The sequence below is a fragment of the Myotis davidii genome, unplaced genomic scaffold (genome assembly GCF_000327345.1).
Source record: "Myotis davidii unplaced genomic scaffold, ASM32734v1 scaffold151, whole genome shotgun sequence".
Classification (NCBI taxonomy): Eukaryota; Metazoa; Chordata; class Mammalia; order Chiroptera; family Vespertilionidae; genus Myotis; species Myotis davidii.
Genome location: NW_006285248.1, coordinates 2675651 through 2688610, shown reverse-complemented (window position 1 = coordinate 2688610; position 12960 = coordinate 2675651). Strand labels below are relative to the sequence as shown.

Here is a 12960-nt window from a genome sequence, read left to right as displayed (position 1 = left end):
GGGTTAAGTTAGGGTTTTTCAAAATGCTGACATGCTGAGCTCAAAAGGTTCACCATCACTGATATAGGATAATACTTTTCTACATGTTATAAGGCTTAAATGTATGCAAGAACATTCTTTAAACTCCAAATTTTATGAAATGTAAAATATTGTATTCTACCTCACAATAAGTTTTGGATATGAGCAATTTTAGAGGCAAAGACACGGAGGCCCAATGAAGGCTGTGAGGGCAGAGGCTGGACTAGAACTCAGGGAACCTCTGTTATTCTAGCCCTGCCTGCGGCCTGGCTTTGTCTGTTACTCTGGCTTCTTAGGAAAGCAAAACAAAGTGAAGCCATCCCCAAGCAGGGTAATGGCACCACCTCACTTACTGGGCCTTATACAAGTTCTTCTGAGGTTGGCAATACCAGGAATGTCATGATAGAAAACAGAGAAGACAAACAAACAATTAATGGGGACACTTGGAGACAATTGTCCTCTTGTCTCCGTGGATCTTCTTTTCTTCCCTAAATTACATCTTCCATCCATTCTGGTTGACCCTCTCAGTCACTTCATTTCTCATCCTGAAGAATGTTCTCACTGTCTTGGCTCCTAAAGACCAAGGTTTCCTTGTGAGTGCTGAGGGTGGCAGGAGGGTGGGGGCAAGTGCGACCTATCACCTGTCACTCTTTGGCTGGAACTGTCTCCAACGGGCTAAGAGACTTAGGTGCAGCTTCGCACCTGCCTGACCTCCTAACCCCAGGGCAGTCTGAGCCACCCATGTTTAACGTGCCAATGCCAGGAGCAGCTTTGAATTTCTAAGGAGTGGAGACAGGGCACATGCAGCCCAGCTGTATGTGTGTGCTGCTCTTCTCCTTATGAGTAGATGCAATGAGGAGCAGCTAAAAATCTTACAGACAAGAGTCACTTTTTAAAATATATATATTTTTTATTGCTTTTAGAGAGGAAGAGAGAGAAATAGATAGATAGAAACATCAATGATGAGAGAGAATCATTGATCAGCTGCCTCCTGCATACCCCCCACTGGGGATCCAGCCCACAACCCGGGAATGTGCCCTTGACCAGAATTGAACCTGGAACCCTTCAATCCACAGGCTGATGCTCTATCCACTGAGCAAAAACAGCTGGGGTGAGAGTCACTTTTTTTAAAAAAGTCATTTCAAACAGCTCCTGAACCTATTTTGTGGAATCTGCGACAGGACCCACACTGTAGATTTAACTCATGTTCCTAGTGCTGAGTGTGCCCGGGTGCTGGCCCCAGCCAGTCTGCTTGGAGACCCTGGAGATGGAAGGCCCAGCCAGGAGAGCCAGCCAAACCCGCTGGAAGCTGGCCCTACCACAAATGGAGCTGGAGGTGGGATTATTGCTGCAGGAATTTTCTCTTTCTGGGAGCCTGGAATGCAGTAGGGATAAGAGGTCCTGGAAAAAAAAAGACAGGTCACCTATAACCTATGTGACCACTACACTGTAATCATCATTTTCATCATTCTGGAAGCGAAATTGTCATTGGAGATGTGAGTAGTGGTGATATACTCGACACTTACCAGTTGATGCTGCCAACCAAAAAATAAACAATTGACAACAACAAATAGATTGCTCTTGCATTGAAATGTCAGCAGCTCTTGGTGTTTATTTTTGTTTGCGGTATGCGTGGCATGGCATGTGGCGCTTAGGAGGAAGACATGGCATTTCACTTCCATTCCCGCGGGCCTTATAAACACACTGAGCTGCATTAGGTGCAACCCGAGTGATGCTGGACAATCCAAATCAGTAAAGAGTTAAAACAGTGCAGTCTCTCCTCCCTATAGGATCTCTGATGCAGACACCTCGCCTAGGAAAAAATCTGAACAGAAATATTTCAGAAGGCTGTTTCCACGGATGGGTAGACAGGTATGTGGTAAGTCAAGTTCAGAAATTTTTTTTATCACTGCAGTCAACTAAAGTAATAACATGCTAAGTCCTGTTTATCCTTCCCTAGTCTTACTTCAATTTCCACTTTACCTCACTAATTTTATAAACTCATTTTAAATCTGTTTTAATTAAAATTGAGTCAGTGGCTCACATAGAACGTTAACTTACATAGACCACATATTTTGCCCTACATGAAAATAAAAAATACAACGTCTCAAAATGTGTGAGGTGCAGTGAAGACAGTAATTAGAGGGAAATATATAGCATCCAATGCATGTATAGGAAAAGAGATCTAAAATCAACAGTCTAAGCTTCCATCTGAAGAAACTAGAGAAAGAAGAGCAAGTTAAGCCTAAAGCAAGCAGAAGAAAAATAATAAAAATTAAAGCAGGAATCAATGAAATTAAAAATAAGAAATCATAGAGAAATAAAAAAGCTGGTTCTCTGAAAAGATTGATAAAATTAATAAGCTTCTAGCCAGCCTAAGGAAAAGAAGAGAGAAGACACTATTAATATCAGAAATGAAAGGGGTCATCACAACTGACCCATGGACATTAAAATAATAATTAAGGAATATTGTTAATAATTCTATGCTCAGAAATGTGATCATTTAGATGTAACATACTAATTCCTCGGAAGATACCAACTCAAAATCAACACAAGGAGAAACAGGTCATCTGAATAGGCCTACGTATTAGTCAGGGTTCTTCAGAAAAACAGAACAAAAAGGATGTGTGTATGTATAACTTACATATGTATGATTTATTATACATATAAGGCATTGGCATAGATAATTATGGAAGGTGGAAATTCCAAAATCTGCAGGTGGGCCAGCAGGCTGCAGGCCCAGGAGTGTTTAGGTCACAGCTCTAATCCGAGGCTGTCTGCTATAGAACCAGGAAGTGCCAATGCTGCAGATGGGGTCTGAAGACAGTCTGCTGGAGAATTTCCCCTTACTCTGGGGTGGCCAGTCTTTCTGATATATTCAACCTGATTGAATAAGGCCTACCCACATCATGGAAGGCAATCTGCTTTACTCAAAGTCCACAGACTTAAATGGTCATCTCATCCAGAAACACCAGAATAATGTTTGACCAAATATCTAAGCATCCCCATGGCCCAGCCAAACTGATACAATAAAATTAACCATCCCAGTCTAAATGCTGAAGATATTGAAATAATAACTAATAATGTTGAAAAAAAGAAAGCACCAGCCCCAGATAGTTTTACTAGTGAATTCTACCAAACATTTAAGGAAGAAATAATGCCAATTCTCTGCAATCATTTCCAGAAAATAGAAATGAAGGGAATACTTGCTAACTTGTCCTATGAAACCAGCATTATCCTGATACCAAACCAGAAAAGATATTCAAGAAGGAAAAATATATCTCTCATGCACATAGATGCAAAATTCCTCCATAAAATATTAGTAAATCATATTCAACAATGTATAAAAATGTGTACGTTCAAACCATCAGAATTTATGCCAGATATACAAGGATGGCTCAATATTCAAAAATCAAATAATTAAACTAATCTCATCAACAGGCCAAAGAAGAAAAATCACACGCTCATATCAATTGATACAGAAAAAAACACCTGATAATATCCAATATCCATTCAAGATAAAAACTCTTAGCAAACTAAGAATAGAGAGGTAGTCCTCAACTTGATAAAGTATATCTACATTATTATCTAAGCTATTATCATACCTAGTGATGAGAAACTAATGATTTTACCCTAAGATTAGATCAAGATAAGGATGTCCTCCTATTCAACATCGTACTGGAAGTCCTATGTAGAGCACTAAGACAAAAAGAGGAAGTAAAAGGACTATAGATTGGGAAAGGAGAAAGCAAACTGTTTGCAGATGACATGACTGTCTATGTAGAAAACCCCAAGGAAATTACAAAAAAAAAAAAAAATACTGGACCCAGTAAATAGTTACATCAAGTTTGCAGGACATCAGGTTAACATACAAAAGTCAATTGCTTTTTTGTATGCTAGCCACAGAATTCAAAACAATTTTGAAATTAAAATTAAAAATACACTACCATTTACATTAACACTCCATAAATGAAAATTTAACAACAAAATATATCTAGAAACTATATGAGGAAAACTGCAAAACTCCTAGAAAAAGTTAAATATCTAAATAACTGGAGAGACATTCTATGTTCATAGACAGGAAGACTCAATATATTGTCAAGATATCAGTTCTTCCCAATTTGAACTAAAGATTTGAGGCAGTCCCAGCCAAAATGGCACCCAAGTATTTTGTGGATATTGACAAACTGATTCTAAAGTTTGTATAGCAAACACAATATTGGAAAATAAGAATAAAGTCAAGAACTGACATATTACCCAACTATAAAACTTACTATAAAGCTACAGTAATCAAGGAAACATGGTAAGGGCAAAAGAATGGACGTAACAGAGAACCCAGAAACAGACACACACAAATATAGTCAACTGATCTTTGGCACAGGAGTAAAGGCAGTTCAATGGAGAAAGGATAGTTGTTTTTTTTCCACAAATGGTGATGAAACAACTGAACATTCCCATCAAAAATAAATCTACATAGAGAACTTACACCTTTCACAAAAATTAATTCAAATGGATCATAGACATAAATGTAAATCACAAAGCTAGAATTTGTGATTCTAGAATAGAACTTACATTGCCTACTATACAGTCCTTGCCACCGCACCACAACTGCCTCCCATGTGAGCCAAAGAACAGATACAGTGAATCTGCCATTTTGCCAATTCTTCAAAAGGGCTTTCTTACCTCCCTTTATTTTTTATTTTTTAGTTAATCCTCACCCGAGGATATATTTTTCATTGATTTTTAGGGAGAGTGGGAGAGAGAGGGAAAGGCAGACAGAGACATCGATGTGAGAGAAATGCATTGATTGGTTGCCTCCTGCACATGCCCTGACCAGGGCCCAGGTCAGGGAGGAGCGTGCAACCAAGGTATGTGCCCTTCGTCTGCAGGCCAATGCTCTATCCACTGAGCCAAACTGGCTAGGACTCTTACCTCCCTTTAAGTGAAGTTTTTAAACACCAACTATGAGTCTAAAGGATGTCAGAGGGTAGGGAAAAAAAGTATCCTCTCAGACAGAAGACAGGTAGATATGTTCTCCTGAATCAAAAGAGAAGAAATAACTAGGTTATTATCACACACCTTTATGCAGTTTCTGCATTTATTGCAGTAAAGCCTAGAAGAGTTAAATCTTTCTTTCATTTCTTAGAAAACCCACCAACTGGTGTTATTCTTTCATAAACAAACTGATGATCAGAAGCCAAAATACGTGAAGTACTCTGATTTCACAAAAGGAAAGGATTAAATTATTATACTGGAGTACTAATGTTTTGTTTTCTTTCTCTAAGAAATTGGATTGATCTTGCTCTCTCCCCTAAGTTTCAGATCCATTAGTCTTGACCATAGGATGGGCACCCATAGGCATATTTGTTGCTATTTTTCCTTAAACATAGCTCAAAAATCTAAACAAAGATTGGAACTGCTAAAGTCTTTTGAGTTTGCTTGATTGTGGATAAGTTAAAATTGTAGCCCTAGGTGCCAATCCAGAACCTGAAAAAAAATGAGGGCAAATAAAAAATAATTTAGGCAGCAATTGAGATGGTACGTTTTACTGGCCTTTGACCATACTCTGAGTCAAACTGTCAGTGAGCATAATTGTTTTATACCTTTAAGTGGGCTGGATCGATGGGAATTGTATAGACTAATGACTTATTCATAAGAATTTGGGTTATTTTAATATATCAGTAAACTTTACCCTATTTTGAAGCAATAAAATGTTAATTGTTTCACAATTCTATTCTAATGTTTTGTCAAAAACCTTTCCAATGCTTTAAAAATATTCTGCACCTTGAATATTCTTAAAGTCAGCTCTCACTGCTCGCTTTATACATATAAAGACAAGGAAGCAAAAAGATTGGCCAGGGTCAAAGAGAAAATGTGTAGGCGCTGAAATTGAAGTCCTGGTTCCACATCCGGGTGTCACGTTACCAAACAGGGGGAGATAAAGATGGATACTCTATCCAGGCTGAGCTAGAAGGTGCCATTCCAACGACTGGGGAAGAAATTGAGTTTGCAAAAATGAAAGTAACATAAGAGGCAAGAAACAAGATAGAGGAAACTCGGTTTTCATTGTGCAGAGGTGAGAACACTTGGAGGGCATTTGAATGTGTTCTCTTAATATATTTAAGAAAACACCCATCTCAATAAGGACATTAGAACTATTAAAAGGCAGATCTCTATTTGAGAAGTCAGTATGTAAAGAAAAGATAAATAAACATTTTTATTTAAAAAATGAAGATTTATCTTTGTCAGACAGACTGGGTTCAGATTCCAGATCTGCCATTGGCTAGCTGTGTGACCATGGGCAGATTTCTTAATCTCTCTAAAATTCACTTGCTAAGAAGACCAAATGTAGAGAAAGCATTTATCATTCTGCTTGACACAGAGCATGCATTCAATAAAAGGTAGCTGCTGCTGCTACTACTACTACTACTACTACTACTACTACTGCTACTGTTATTATTGTTCTCCTTCATTTCACCATATCCCCATTTGCCTATTTATATTTTCATCCCTCACATTTTATTTAACTACATTATAGTCTAGTGGAATAGTGGAGTCAGAAAACTGGCACACTCAATTTTAAGATCAAAAGGTTCAATTCCCTAAAAACCTGGAGTCCATGCTTTCCGTGATGTGTTCCTTATGAAATAATGGTTTCACTGGAAATGACCTCATAGCTTACTTTTCTTAAATGATGGAGCTTATCTGAACATTGGTGTGAACTTTATCCCTTAACCTGGATTGGATCTTTAATATCTACAATTATCTTTTATCTTTTTATCTCAGAGAGAATAGGTATTCTTCCTCCTCTGAAGTTACCTTTCCCTAAGATTCCATTATCCTTGAAAAAATTACTCCCATATTTTCCCTATTCTCCTTTCTAATTACTGTAAAAATATCACAAAATGTCCTTAACATTAAAAAAAAAAGTGGTACATACAAACATCCAAGTATCCAAGAGTAAAAATTCACCCAAAATCTTACCACCTAGAATTGCTGTCATTAACATGTGCCCATTATTTCAGATGTCTCTTTATATTTACACATAGAAAGAAATAGACATAATTCCTAGAAAATCAAGCTAAGTTTGTTTTTACTTGGAATCCATAGAAATATAAAAATGAAACTGAAGAAATTGAGGAACTTTAGATAGATGTTCCCTAACCAACATGAAAACATTTTTCTACACAAAAACAAAACAAACAAACAAACAAAAAACTCTACAGTTTTGAAGGGGGAAATAAGAGAAGTTTGAGACTTTTGCTTCTAGCCCATATGGACTTACAGGGCCTTGATTTATCCTCCTGTCTTAAAGAAGAACTGAATGCATTTATTGAAATAGTTGATTTCATTGTCTTAGAAATCGCTCCTCTGCACAACAGGTAGAGCAGAGGAGCGATTTCTAATACAATGAAAACAAGTAAGGGAAGTCCTGTGATTGTTCCATCTCACTTCCTAGGGAGTCTCCAGTTGTCAGAATGATAGTGTGGACCCAAACAGAGTCCATTAGCCTCTCTGAGATGGGATGTCAGAGTTCATAGCTTAGGGAGGCCAAGGCGTGTAGAAGTCATGGGACAGAATCACAAGGAAGAGAAATCTTCAGAGAAAAAGACTTCTACAAGGGTTTCCCTTGAATCTTTACCTAAGTACTGATCAGTTCATGTGTTGAGGAAACTATCATGTCAGGGAAAAAGCTACTAAAAAGGAACAGATGGAAAACTTCTTGAAAATCACACAGATTTGTTAATAATTCATCTTCCCACCAGCCAGAGTTGAAAGACCTCCTAATACTTGAGCAATCTACTAGAGCTGTCAAAAATTACTGGGCTCAAAAATAGGGCCAAGGTAGCTGGAAGATGACCTCTAGATGATTTAAATATATTTTTTTCTGAATGCCTGAGAATTTTTTTATTATGGTTGAATTGATTCAGTGTTGGTTTTTATATGTCAAATTTGGCTAAAATATTGTATACCTTATCAATTTGCATACTATGTCTTCTATTTCAGGGAAATTCTTCTATATTATATTATGTACCTTCTGTATTTATCTGTGGGATTCTCTACTTCAGGAAATACCTTTGAAATGGATCACTTTTGTCTTTCCTCCGTAGCTATTATCTTCTCTATAATTTTTAAATTCTATAAAATAATTTTTTGCCTCTGCATTTACATACAGTAATTATCACGTCTTTTCTGTATTTTAGCCATCTCTATGTTATTCCTTGAAGTACTAGTTTATTGATATTGAAATAGAGTTATTGTTTGCTTCAATTTTTTTCTTAGCTCTTCAATCTCCACTTCCAATTTTTCTTGTGTTTATTACTTGGATCTTGCATTTTTGTTGTATTTATTCATGTTCTCATAAGTTTTTGTACATCATGAAATACTTGAGGAGAATTACTTTCTGCTTGATAGGTTATGTTTTCATACAGATTGGGTTACTCATCTCTTTTGTGAATTATGTATTCTTTTATCCTGTAGAATGTTTGCAGGGTTGTGGTGCTATTTTTTATTTTGTTTTGTTTTATTTCATCTCGTTTTTACATAAATTGGGAAACTTTCTCCAGAATTCCTATCTATTCTGATGGTGAGTTCTACTTTATTCCCTTTGTACTTAATTTGGGAATTGTTTGTCTTCCCTTTTGCTTCCATCAAACACACTTCAGAAAACGTAAGAGGAGAATGATCTATTGTATTTACCCATATTTTTATTCTTTTTGTTGTTCTTTCTTCTTTCCTGATGTTCCAAACATCTTTTCCTTCCTTCCTGCCTTCCTTTCATCCTTTTTTTCTTCTTTCTTTTCTTGTTTTTGTTTTAAGAACTTCTTTTAGCTATTCTTTAGAATAGGTAAGCTAGTAACAAATTTTCTTTTTCTTTTATCAGAGAATGTCTTGACTTCCCTTTATTCCTGAAGTATATTTTGTTGGATAAAGAATTCTGAATTGGCTCTGGCCAGTGTTGCTCAGTGGTTGAGTATCTTCCCATGCACAAAGAGGTTGCCAGTTTGATTCCAGGTCAGAGCACATGCCTGGGTTTCTGGCTGGATCCCCAATAGGGGGTGGGACATGCAAGAGGCAGCAAATTGATTAAAAAATACATTTTATTAATTTTAGAGAAGAAGGGAGAGGGAGAGAGAGATAGAAACATCAATGATGAGAGAGAATCATTGATCGCCTGCCTCCTGCACCTCCCCTACTGGAGATTGAACCCATAACCTGGACATGTGCCCTTGACTGGAATCAAACCCGGGATCCTTCAGTTCACAGGCCAAAACTCTTTCCACTGAACCAAACCAGCTAGGGCCAATTGATGTCTTCCTCTCTCATTGATCTCTCTCTCTCTCTCTCTCTCCTCTCCCCATTCTCTCTAAAAATCAATGGGAAAAATGTCCTCAGGTGAGGATGAACAGACTGTATTGGACTTCAGAGAGCACCTGGGGCCTTCAGTCAGTTATACTCCCTGCAGCAGGACATCTGAGAAGTGTGTCTCCGTGGCTGTCACGGACGGAATTGCCCATTTATGTCTGCTTTCACTCAAAACTTCACCAGAAGGATGGTAAATTCTGAAAAGGCAAAACCCCCCATAACAAAAGAGAATGGGAGGAAAAGGTGATTTATGTCAACAACATGTTGGAACTGGAAAACCAGATGATTACTGACCTAGCGGACCAGAGAAAGCTGAAACATGGGCATAACGCTCGCAAGAAACAAAAGAATTGCTCTCATGGAAACTCAGATATTGAAGGCAACAGGTAACTTTGAAGACACAAGTGCAGGGTAGATTGAAAACAGGAAAAAGGATCACAAATGTTTAAAAAGAACAGCTAAATCCCTCTTCCCCTTCCTGATGCCAGATAGTCCTGAGACTTCCTCTCTGAGCCTCAGCAGAAGCAGGAGATCACCTGCTGGGAAAACCTGAACCAGACAGACTGGCTCCCTCTGGACTTGGGGTCATCAGGAAGGCCTTGAGGGTAACGGTGACCAGTCTATTTATTGAGAGGTGAGTTGGACCCTCCAACTTTCTCTTCTCGGGTCCCAGAATTCTAACAACCATGCTTAATCCTTGCCCAACCCCAACTCGCAACCGGGGAATTTCAGGTGAAAGTGACTTTACAAAAGCCCCCAAAGAAAGAACTAAGTCTCTTCTAAAATTATTCCCCAGTGAAGTTCATTAATTTCAAAGCCCCATCACTGCATATCAAGTTCCAATCCATTTTTAGCACCTCACTCTGAAATCTGAACAGAAAGCAAAAGATCATTACACGTTTGAAGAAAGTCTCTAATACAGCAGTTCTCAACCTGTGGGTCGCGGCCCCTTTGGGGGTCGAATGACCCTTTCACAGGGGTCGCCTAAGACCATCGGAAAACACATGTGTAATTACATATTGTTTTTGTGATTAATCACTATGCTTTAATTATGTTCAGTTTGTAACAATGAAAATACATCCTGCATATCAGATATTCACATTAGGATTCATAACAGTAGCAAAATTACAGTTATGAAGTAGCAACGAAAATAATGTTATGCTTGGGGGTCACCACAACATGAGGAATTGTATTAAAGGGTCGCGGCATTAGGAAGTTTGAGAACCACAGCTCTAGTACTTAAGACAGGAAAGAAACAAACTAAAACAACTGTGCGAATAAAAAAATGAGAGGAGCAGGAAAAAACTTTTAGACTTAATAACTCAGTGAAATAGGAGGATACATTACATCCATGAAACAAATATTTTTTATTAAGTTTATTGGTGTGACAGTGGTTAATAAGATTATAGAAGTTCCAAGTGTACAATTCTATAATGCATCATCTTTATATTGCACTGTGTGCTCATCACCCAGAGTTTAGTCTCCTTCCATCACCATATATTTACCCTTTTCAAGTTTTCCTCCCAACCCCCTTACCCCTCTGACAATCACCATACTGTTGTTTTCGGTGTCAGTAAAGTTCTTTGTGTGTTTCCTTTGTTTGTTCATTTTTTTTGGTTTGTTTTATATCACACATATGAGTGAAATCATGATTCTTGACCTTTTTCCCAGTAGGTATTTTTGAACATATAAAGACTCAATGAATAAAGATCCCATGATTCTCTTGAAGAGCTCAAACTTCAGCCAATCAAATGACAAGTAAAAACACTACAGTAAACAAATCAACAGAAAACATTCAATCCATCTAATTGGTAAAACTAAAGAAAATTGAGAGGATAAAAGTCCAGAGCAGACTATAAATGTTGTCAATCATGACAAAGTATAAATGGATTAACTAAAAAGTTGGAGGAAATGGGGCAATACAATGAAAGATAAATATGCAGATTTTCCCATCTTCTATGACCAGGGGTAGAAAGATAAAGATAAATCAAGTAATGCAGGTATAATTTACTTTAAGGTGTAACAAGAAACACTAAGAAAAATAACACAATCACTTTCTCCTTTGACCAAACTTGAATCAGGCTCCTCTTTCTGACTAGTCCCTGATTTTGGACTCTGTGGCCCATTTAGTCCAGTTTCAGCAAGAATCCTGTTGGGTCAGTTTTGGGAAAATTTTACACCCTGATATCTGATCAAATTCTTCATCCCCTGTGCTTGGTATCTTATCACTCTGGCCTGCCTTCAGCAAGAATCCTGTTGAGTTGGTCTAGCAAGAACCCCTAACCTTAATCTTTCCTCTGAGCAATTTTCCATCCACTGACCCATTGCCCTGTTCCTTGGCTATCAATTCCCACTTTTTCTTTCTTTTTTCCCCCCAAGGTCAAAGTTTCAAGTTATTAGTGCTCACTCAGCAATAAAAATTTATATGAAAGAATGAAATAAACAGGGTGGAGAGAAGGCTGCTTCAGTGGACAACCCATGCTACTCTGAGGGCAGCGGGAGCTGGTAGAGAAGAGGTCATTGTTTTCAAAACTTTATTCAGATGCTTTTCCAATCAGGTGACCCAGATGGCTAGCAGAGAACGTTCGGCAGATCCACTCCAGTCTTATGAAAACATAGGCAGCTGGATGCCATCTTTCCTAAAGAGAACATCAGTGCAGCCCATTGTAAACCTAGAACTGAGCATGCCGCTACATTCCATGTTTCTGTAGTTTGTCCTCTGGTGGTTCTGCCTCGAAGTTTGGATTTGGGTCTGGGTGGTGGATTTCAACGAGAAGAACATAGATGAGGCCTCCATGGCAGCACCAACATAGGGCTACAACAGGGATCCACCAGAAGTTATTTCCAACTCTGAAGACATCAAACCCCCATTCTGCCAAAGCAGTGTAAAGTCTGGAACTCAGGTCTCGCGATGGATTCATGGCACAGCCACAGTTCAATCCCAAAGAGGAAGACAGGACAATAACCAGGAGGCCGATGGCAATGGGCTCTAGGCCTTTGGGGACTCCCCTGTTTTTGGAGTCAAAGATGGCGAAGACAACCATGAGGAGGAACATGGTGGGCATTACTTGGTCTGCAGATGCATTTGCCAGAGACACATATGGAGCTGGGTATGTGGCAAAAATGTGTGCTGTTGCATTTCCTCCCACGATGAGCAGTTTTCCAACAGCAAAGGACATAAGTCCATCATAGTAAATACCAAAGAGGATTGTGGACCCTGCGAAGGCTCCCAGGAGCGGGGCTCCCACATAAAAAGGAAATTTGAACCATTTCATCCGACCAAAGAGACGCATTGCAAAAGACACAGCAGGGCTGATTGGTCACCAGAGACACCCCCGTCACATAAATGGCCATGACGACCGCCATTGCAACTCCAACGTTCTCAGTGAGGACTCCTCCCAAATTTCCTCGACTGAGGATGGTTTGGGCAACATAGCGACATCCGAGGATGATCATTATACACGTGTCCAAGAACCTGGAGAGCCCGTTTCCTTAGCCAATCTGCTCTTCAACACCAGTCTCTGTGTGAAGCTTTCCCTCCTCCATTCCTTCCCAGGCTGCATCGTGCTTCTCCAA

At 38.7% G+C, this 12960-nt stretch overlaps 1 pseudogene; it reads right to left on the bottom strand.

Annotated features, from left to right (window-relative positions):
* Positions 1-12074: 12074 nt before the first annotated feature.
* On the bottom strand, positions 12075-12947 carry LOC102768971 (annotated as a pseudogene).
* Between the last annotated feature and the right edge of the window lie 13 nt (positions 12948-12960).